We start from the raw sequence: 6,701 nt of genomic DNA on the forward strand, positions 1-6,701 counted from the left end.
GAGTGGTTAAGAAGACCAAACTAGTTTGTTAACTTTATCATTTATTATTCATTTAATCCTAATATCATCAGTGACAAATGATGAAAACCTTTCTTCTTTGTATATTGGAAACAGTGGATGGAGGCCCAGCCAGAGAAACGGGAAAGGACAGTCTCTCCAACTTGCAAAAGGAGTTGGTATGGGTGTTAATTAAAGCAAGGATTTTAAAAACAGGATTTTTGTAATCTGTAACTGTGGTGCAGGCCAGAATTTAGTTTCTTTTCCGTGCGTGCAGATCACTGTACCACAAAGACTCTCTTACAGATGGCTTCTGCACTGAAATTATAAATGCAGCACGAGCATTTGTAGCAGGACGAACGTCTCGGTGTAAAAGGTCAGTGTTGAAACATGGAAGGATACGTCATTCCCAGGGTGCAGATGCACTATGCAGCTTTAGTGCAGGGAATCAGGATGCACCAATATTTAATGCATTAATTGCGTAATCGATTAGCTGCTTTTACCAATACTGTGGCAATTCTGTGACAATAGCAACTGTTGACACGGAAAGGACAATACTTGTGTATTATTTTAGTTGCCTCCCTTGGCAGCTGAGAATGAGCTGGAGACATCACAAAGATGTCAGTCAGCTTGCCTTAAGCCACTAGCAGGTGCTCAGAAATCACTTGTTTGGGGAACATTTGGTCTGATATAGTCACAGCTGTGCTTTTTAAGACCTTTAGGATTTACTAATGGGAAGATTATTCTTTCTTTCCATATGTTGATTCATGCTCTGCCACTGTTTTGTGTCTTTTTTCCCCCACTCCCAGATGTTTTACCTGCAGGTGCACATGACATAGGTTTGACAACTCGGTCTGGCATAGTCACACTGAGTACTGGCAGAAAGGAGCCATCAGCTTTTCATGGACATTAATGTATTTTAAAAGTTTTAGCAGAATAATCTTTATAGTTGGGACAGGGGAATGCAGGACCACACTAATCTCTTGTAATTCTAAATGCAGTTAAATAGTGATACTAAAACACTGCTAAAAATTGTGTTTTGCTCTAAATGTTATAGCTGCCTTTGGAGGAGAGAGGCAGTAAGGAAAAATGCTCTGTAGGTAACGGAGGACGAAAGACCTATGCTCATTACAGCTGCATAATAGAGGAGCTCGGGCAGCATTCAAATATATGCCCGAGAGAGGCTATTTCACAGTCACTGTCATAACTTCAAGGTGACTTCTCTTCAGTAGTACTTGTGCTCTGCGTTTTACGAACTTGTAATCTTAAGATGCCAGAGCTAAAAGAGTAAAATCGTTATTGAAATCATTGCATAAAGCACCTCTGCTTCAGGGTGTTCTTCTAAAAGACATGTTGACGTCTTGGACATGTCTTTCTTGTGGAAAGCTGCTTGCAGAATGATACTTAATTGTTGTTGAAAGATAAAGGTTAATAAAATAAAACTATTTATACACAGATTTTTACTCCCATATCTAATGTTGCTACATTCAGATGCTTTGGAAATAGAAGCAACATAAACTTGGGAGCCTAAGTCCATTTTCTGAAGACCAGGAAAAAGCCAATGCATAAATTGCAGGCTATAAGTCAGGTGAGGGGAGTTGTTTGGGTTTTTTTTAAAGATGCAGTTACAAATTCTGATACATTAATGTTACAAGTAAATACAGCCTTTCTAAAAAAATTTTTTTTTTAAGTAGCACTTGGAACCTTAAAAAAGGGGGAAAAAGGCCTGAAAGTACTGAAAGAGAAGTTTCTTCACATTCAGACTGCTTATTTGTGTATCTTTACTCTGCAGCAAGAATTTGATCATCTTAGATCTTGATGAATGATTTTGTACTGTCTCATTATATGAACATCATTTAATTAATGAACTAAATCTGTCCTTTTAAAATACTGAATTGCATATAAAAGGCTGCACTTTGGCTTGCGTAAAATAAATATTTATATTCCAGAGCTGAAACACTTGTAACAGATTTTTCCCTGGAAATTCATTACACTGAAATTGTTTATGTTTTTTTTTTTCCTTTGGAAGATAAGCAGCGTAGTAAAACTTCCTTTTAGAAATAAAGAAGAAAATATGATAGTGGTCTCTTTTTTTTGTTGTCTTTTTATGCCATCCTTGAAATAGGCTGCCAGGTCTCTGCTCTGCCCTTTTAATGGGTAACCTTGGCAAGAGATTTATGAGGTGACAGTGATGTCTCATGGGATTATTTCTCTGCTTCCGCCTTCTTATTCATTACAAATACTGGGGGGAAAATTGCATTTTGTATGTGTAATGATTTCCTGAAGTTTGAGCAGGGAAAGTTCAGATAAAGAGCCAGTATATGTGAATATTTTTGTAAAGCTGATTCTGTTATTACAGTACTTCATCACAGTCACATTTGATATGATCAATAATAATCAGGAGAGATTAAATAGATGTGAAAGAAACACCTGTCCTTCCCCACCTAGGCCTTTTCTAGAGTAGGATTTAAAGCTGTATGTAACTGGTGACAGCATACCTTTAAATCCTAGTCTGGACAAGGTCCTAGAGATGACTTCTCTAGCTGGGTAAAACAGCTGCATCAGGTTACGTGTCCATCTGATGTACCTATTCTGGTTATGCTGTGGATAACTTCCAGTTGGAGAGAAGAAAGTCCTGGTGACTAACTGAGAGGGGTGATGCAAAACAAATGGAAAAACCGATATACTGTGGCCCAGGAGTGGTGTGGGCTGTCATGGTTTTCACTGTCAGGGGATGTGTGAAATAGCGGTGTTCCATGTCCGTGACATGGTGTGACTGTGGAACGGCAGGATGACTTGGAGAGCAATTTACATGGCACACTGAAGCATCAGTAAATGGAAACTTTCCCTTATATGTAGCAGATACTTCTGTGAATTTGTTTATGGACTGCATTAGCTGCTATTTATGAAACTTAATTTCAAACTGCTTTCTGATGTGCTTTGTCCTTCCCACATCTGCTATTCCAGGTAACACCAACAAGCATTGATTTTTTTGATCTTGCCATCTATTTCTTCTGGTTTCTTCTTGTTCTGCCATGTGTTGCATGGTTTGATTCAGGGGGCAAGTTAATCGGAAATAAATATGAAAATCCATGTAGGAATTATTTGTGTTATATTTTGTAAGATGTTTTATTTAGCAAATATGTAGTGGACCCAACTTTATATTAGGGTGACACTGTATTAAACTGAAGGCGTAAATTAAATTATATTAAACCAACTTGAAAACAGGGGAAAGCAGATATAAGGCTTTTGCTCCAGCTGCCTGTGATGTTTGTCATAAACACATGGGATTATGGATTCAGTGGAAGTCTATAGTGAGGATGCTCCCTGGCTGGAAAGGTAGTCAGTTTTCTTCCGTGCTTTGCTGTGAAATCAGAATAATACTGAATTGAGGTCTGTAAGATCTGTTTGTAAATACTGTGTCATCTATGTCATTGCCAAAACCTAGGGCTGTGTTTGCAGAAGGTGCCAAGCTGGGAGGAGCTGCAAGCATCTGAGGGAGCAGAATTCAGGCTTTTCATGACAAGTCAGAGAAACAAGGTGAAATAAGATCCAGTTCAAAGCGGAAAAAATAATCCCTATGCTAAGGTAGAAATAATCAGTTATGCAAATAAAAGATGAGGGAGAGTTCGGGGGATAATTTTGAGGAGAAAATGCACCTCAGTAGTCTAAGTATCATCAATTATGAAAAGAGCAAATAGCATAGTGGAGAGTACAAATTGAACAGGGCCTACAGTGGCTGTGAATTGACTGATCTTCTCTGAGGCTGCACTAGTGCTGAGAAGTATTATGGCCAGAGAAGTACTACTGTTATAGTGGTATTGAGCGCCTCACTGTAGACTGCAATTTGAAAAGCACCCCAGGGAGAGAAATGAAAATAATCTGAGTTGTAGGAGGAAAGACTGAAAGTATTAGGTATGTTTTAGGGTGAGGGAGGTGAGGGACTAAAGGGAGACCGTATCTGAGTCTTGAGGTATGGTAATAGGTGTTTATGCATGGTTATGCACATGAAGGAGGATGGCAATGCTCTTGTGTTTCAAATCCACCATGGACAGAATTGGAAATAATGCTCAAAAAAGGCCACGGAGGCGTGCTGTAGGTGAGAAAGCACTGCAAGTTAAAGAATAGCAGAGCTGTGAGATGGATGGAATATATATAAGAGGTCCTCTATATTGCTGATGTATATAGCTGATGGATCAGATCAGGTAGCTATCTGTGAAGAGTATTTGTGTTTGGTTGATCCTTCCCTAGAGGCAGACTGTGGCCTTCCTGCTTGTTCCTCTGCTAAAGATGGTAGTGCCATCCACTGCCTTGGCGTAGGAAGGTGTATACTAAGGCAGTAGATTCTTCTACAATCCGCGATGGTTTGCAGTGGTTCAAAATGACCTTAAAAAAATTAAAGTGGTGGAATGATTTATAGAAGAAAATATTGGTCTTTGCTTGTCATATAAATGCCAAGACAAAATGATAAGTTTTCCAAGTAGAAAGCAAACTTAAAAATATTGTCTATTCCAATTACACTCTTTTTGCTGCTGAGCGGTAGGAAAGTTAAATGTCATGATTGACTGCTCTGATGGTAGTAAGTGCTAAAGTTAGAATGAGTCATGGTAGGTGCTCATTGTGTTGCTCAGTTGTATGTTAGTACTTTCCATTGACTGGCTTCTGCATTGTTCAAGCACGTAGATGGTGTTCAAGAACAAGACAGTTATTCAATATTTAATTTTATTTTCAAGCATTCTTGGTCCCAAGCCTCATTTATTATGTGGTGTAGAATCACAGAGGTGTTGTTTGGGAGAGATATCATGAGGCTGCCTTCCCTGACTCCTATGCAAAACCAATTCTTGATCAAATCAGATGGTGGTTTGCTGAATGCTTAAAACCTCTAAGTACTGAGATCCCACCACTCTTGATAACCTGTTTCAGTGCAGCTGTACATCTTCCTAGGGAAAAAGATTTCCCTGATGCCTGTTGTGATGCTCTTCTGTCTCCCTGTGGCATCAGTGAGTCCAGCGTTAGGGCATTTGCTTTATGGTCGTTACTGCATTTGTATTATTAGTATAACTGCTTATCTTAACAGTACTGCCGTTTTGCCCACAGGGACTGAAGGAAGTGCTGTTATGAACGTTTGCTGCTTTGGCAGGAGTGGAGTACTGAATCTAAGTGATGTGGGAATTTAGTGTTCACAATTGTAATGCTCAAGTACTTTTCACAACAGTTTGAACAGGCTATTCTGTACGGTTGAGCATGGCCATTGTTGTAGGTTTTTTTAGTCCTGGAAATTGAGATCAAAAGTTTTTAAATCGGGAGATGTGCTGAATCAGTGAAAGATGTGGGACTAGTATTTAAGGATTCCTGATTCCCTTGTGGTGAGTTGTCCTTGGCTGGCTGCCAGGTGCCCACTAAGGTGCACCATCACTCCCCCTCCTCTACAGGATAGGACAGGGGAAATATGACAAAAAGCTCGTGGATCAAGATAAGGACAGGGAGATTACTTTATCAATTACTGTCATAGCAAAATGGGCTCACCATGGGGAAATTAATTTAGTTTATTGCCAATCAATAGCAGAGTAGAATAATGAGAAATAAGAACAAATGTGCAAACATCTTCCTCCACCTTTCCTTTCTTCCCAGGCTCAGCTTCACTTCTGAATTCTCTGCCTCCTCCCTGCAAGCAGCACAGGAGGATGGAAAATGGGGTTACAGTCAGCTCATAACACTTAGTCTTTGCCATTCCTTCCTTGCTCACACTCTTCCCCTGCTCCAGCATGGTGTCCCTTCCACGAGAGACAGTCCTTTACAAACTTCTCCAACGTGGGTCCTTCCCATGGGCCTGCAGTTCTTCACAGACTGCTCCAGTGTGCGTCCCTTTCATGGAGCGCAGTCCTTCAGGAACAGTGTGGGTCCTCTGTGGAGTCTCAAGTCCTGCCACCAAACCTGTTCCAGTGTCGTCTCCATGGGGCCACAGGTTCTGCCAGGAACTCGCTGCAGCACAGGCTTCCCATGGGGTCACAGCCTTGTTGGGGTGCATCCACCTGCTCTGGCATGGGATATTCCACAGGCCACGGGTGCATATCTGCTTCACCGTTAACCTCCACGGGCTACAGGGACACAGCCTGCCTCACCACGGTCTCCACCACAGGCTGCAGGGGAACCTCTGTTCTTGTGCGTGGAGCACCACCTCCCTCCCCTTCGTACTTCACTGACCTTGGTGTTTGCAGAGTTCTATCACAGCTTCTCAACTTCTCTCCCAGCTGCTCTTGCACAGTGGTGTTTTTTAGCCTTTCTTAAATATGTTATCACAGAGGTCCTACCAGTATTGCTGATGGGCTCAGCTTTAGTTAGCAGTAGATCTGTCTTGGAGGTGGCTGGCATTTGCTTTGTCCAACATGGAGCAGTTTCTGGCATCTTCTCACAAAAGCCACCCTTGCAGCCTCACCCACTACCAAAACCTTGAGACATAAACTAAATGAATCTCTGCTCTTCCAAAAGATGCTATTTTACAGATTTTGTAATTTTTTTTCAGTTTAAAACATCACAACGTGTTTTTGCAGAAAATGAATTGTGTACAATTAATGGCTACTTCCCAGAAGCAGTTTATGCAATTTATCAGTCTGCTGAAAAGCTCCTGAATGGATGTAATTTCTCTTTGAGTTGCCTTACAAATAAATGATGATATGTAGCTGCTTTTTTTCCCTGTAGCCTCC

The sequence above is a fragment of the Buceros rhinoceros genome, unplaced genomic scaffold (assembly GCF_000710305.1).
Source record: "Buceros rhinoceros silvestris isolate BGI_N320 unplaced genomic scaffold, ASM71030v1 scaffold34931, whole genome shotgun sequence".
In the NCBI taxonomy this organism is placed as follows: domain Eukaryota; kingdom Metazoa; phylum Chordata; class Aves; order Bucerotiformes; family Bucerotidae; genus Buceros; species Buceros rhinoceros.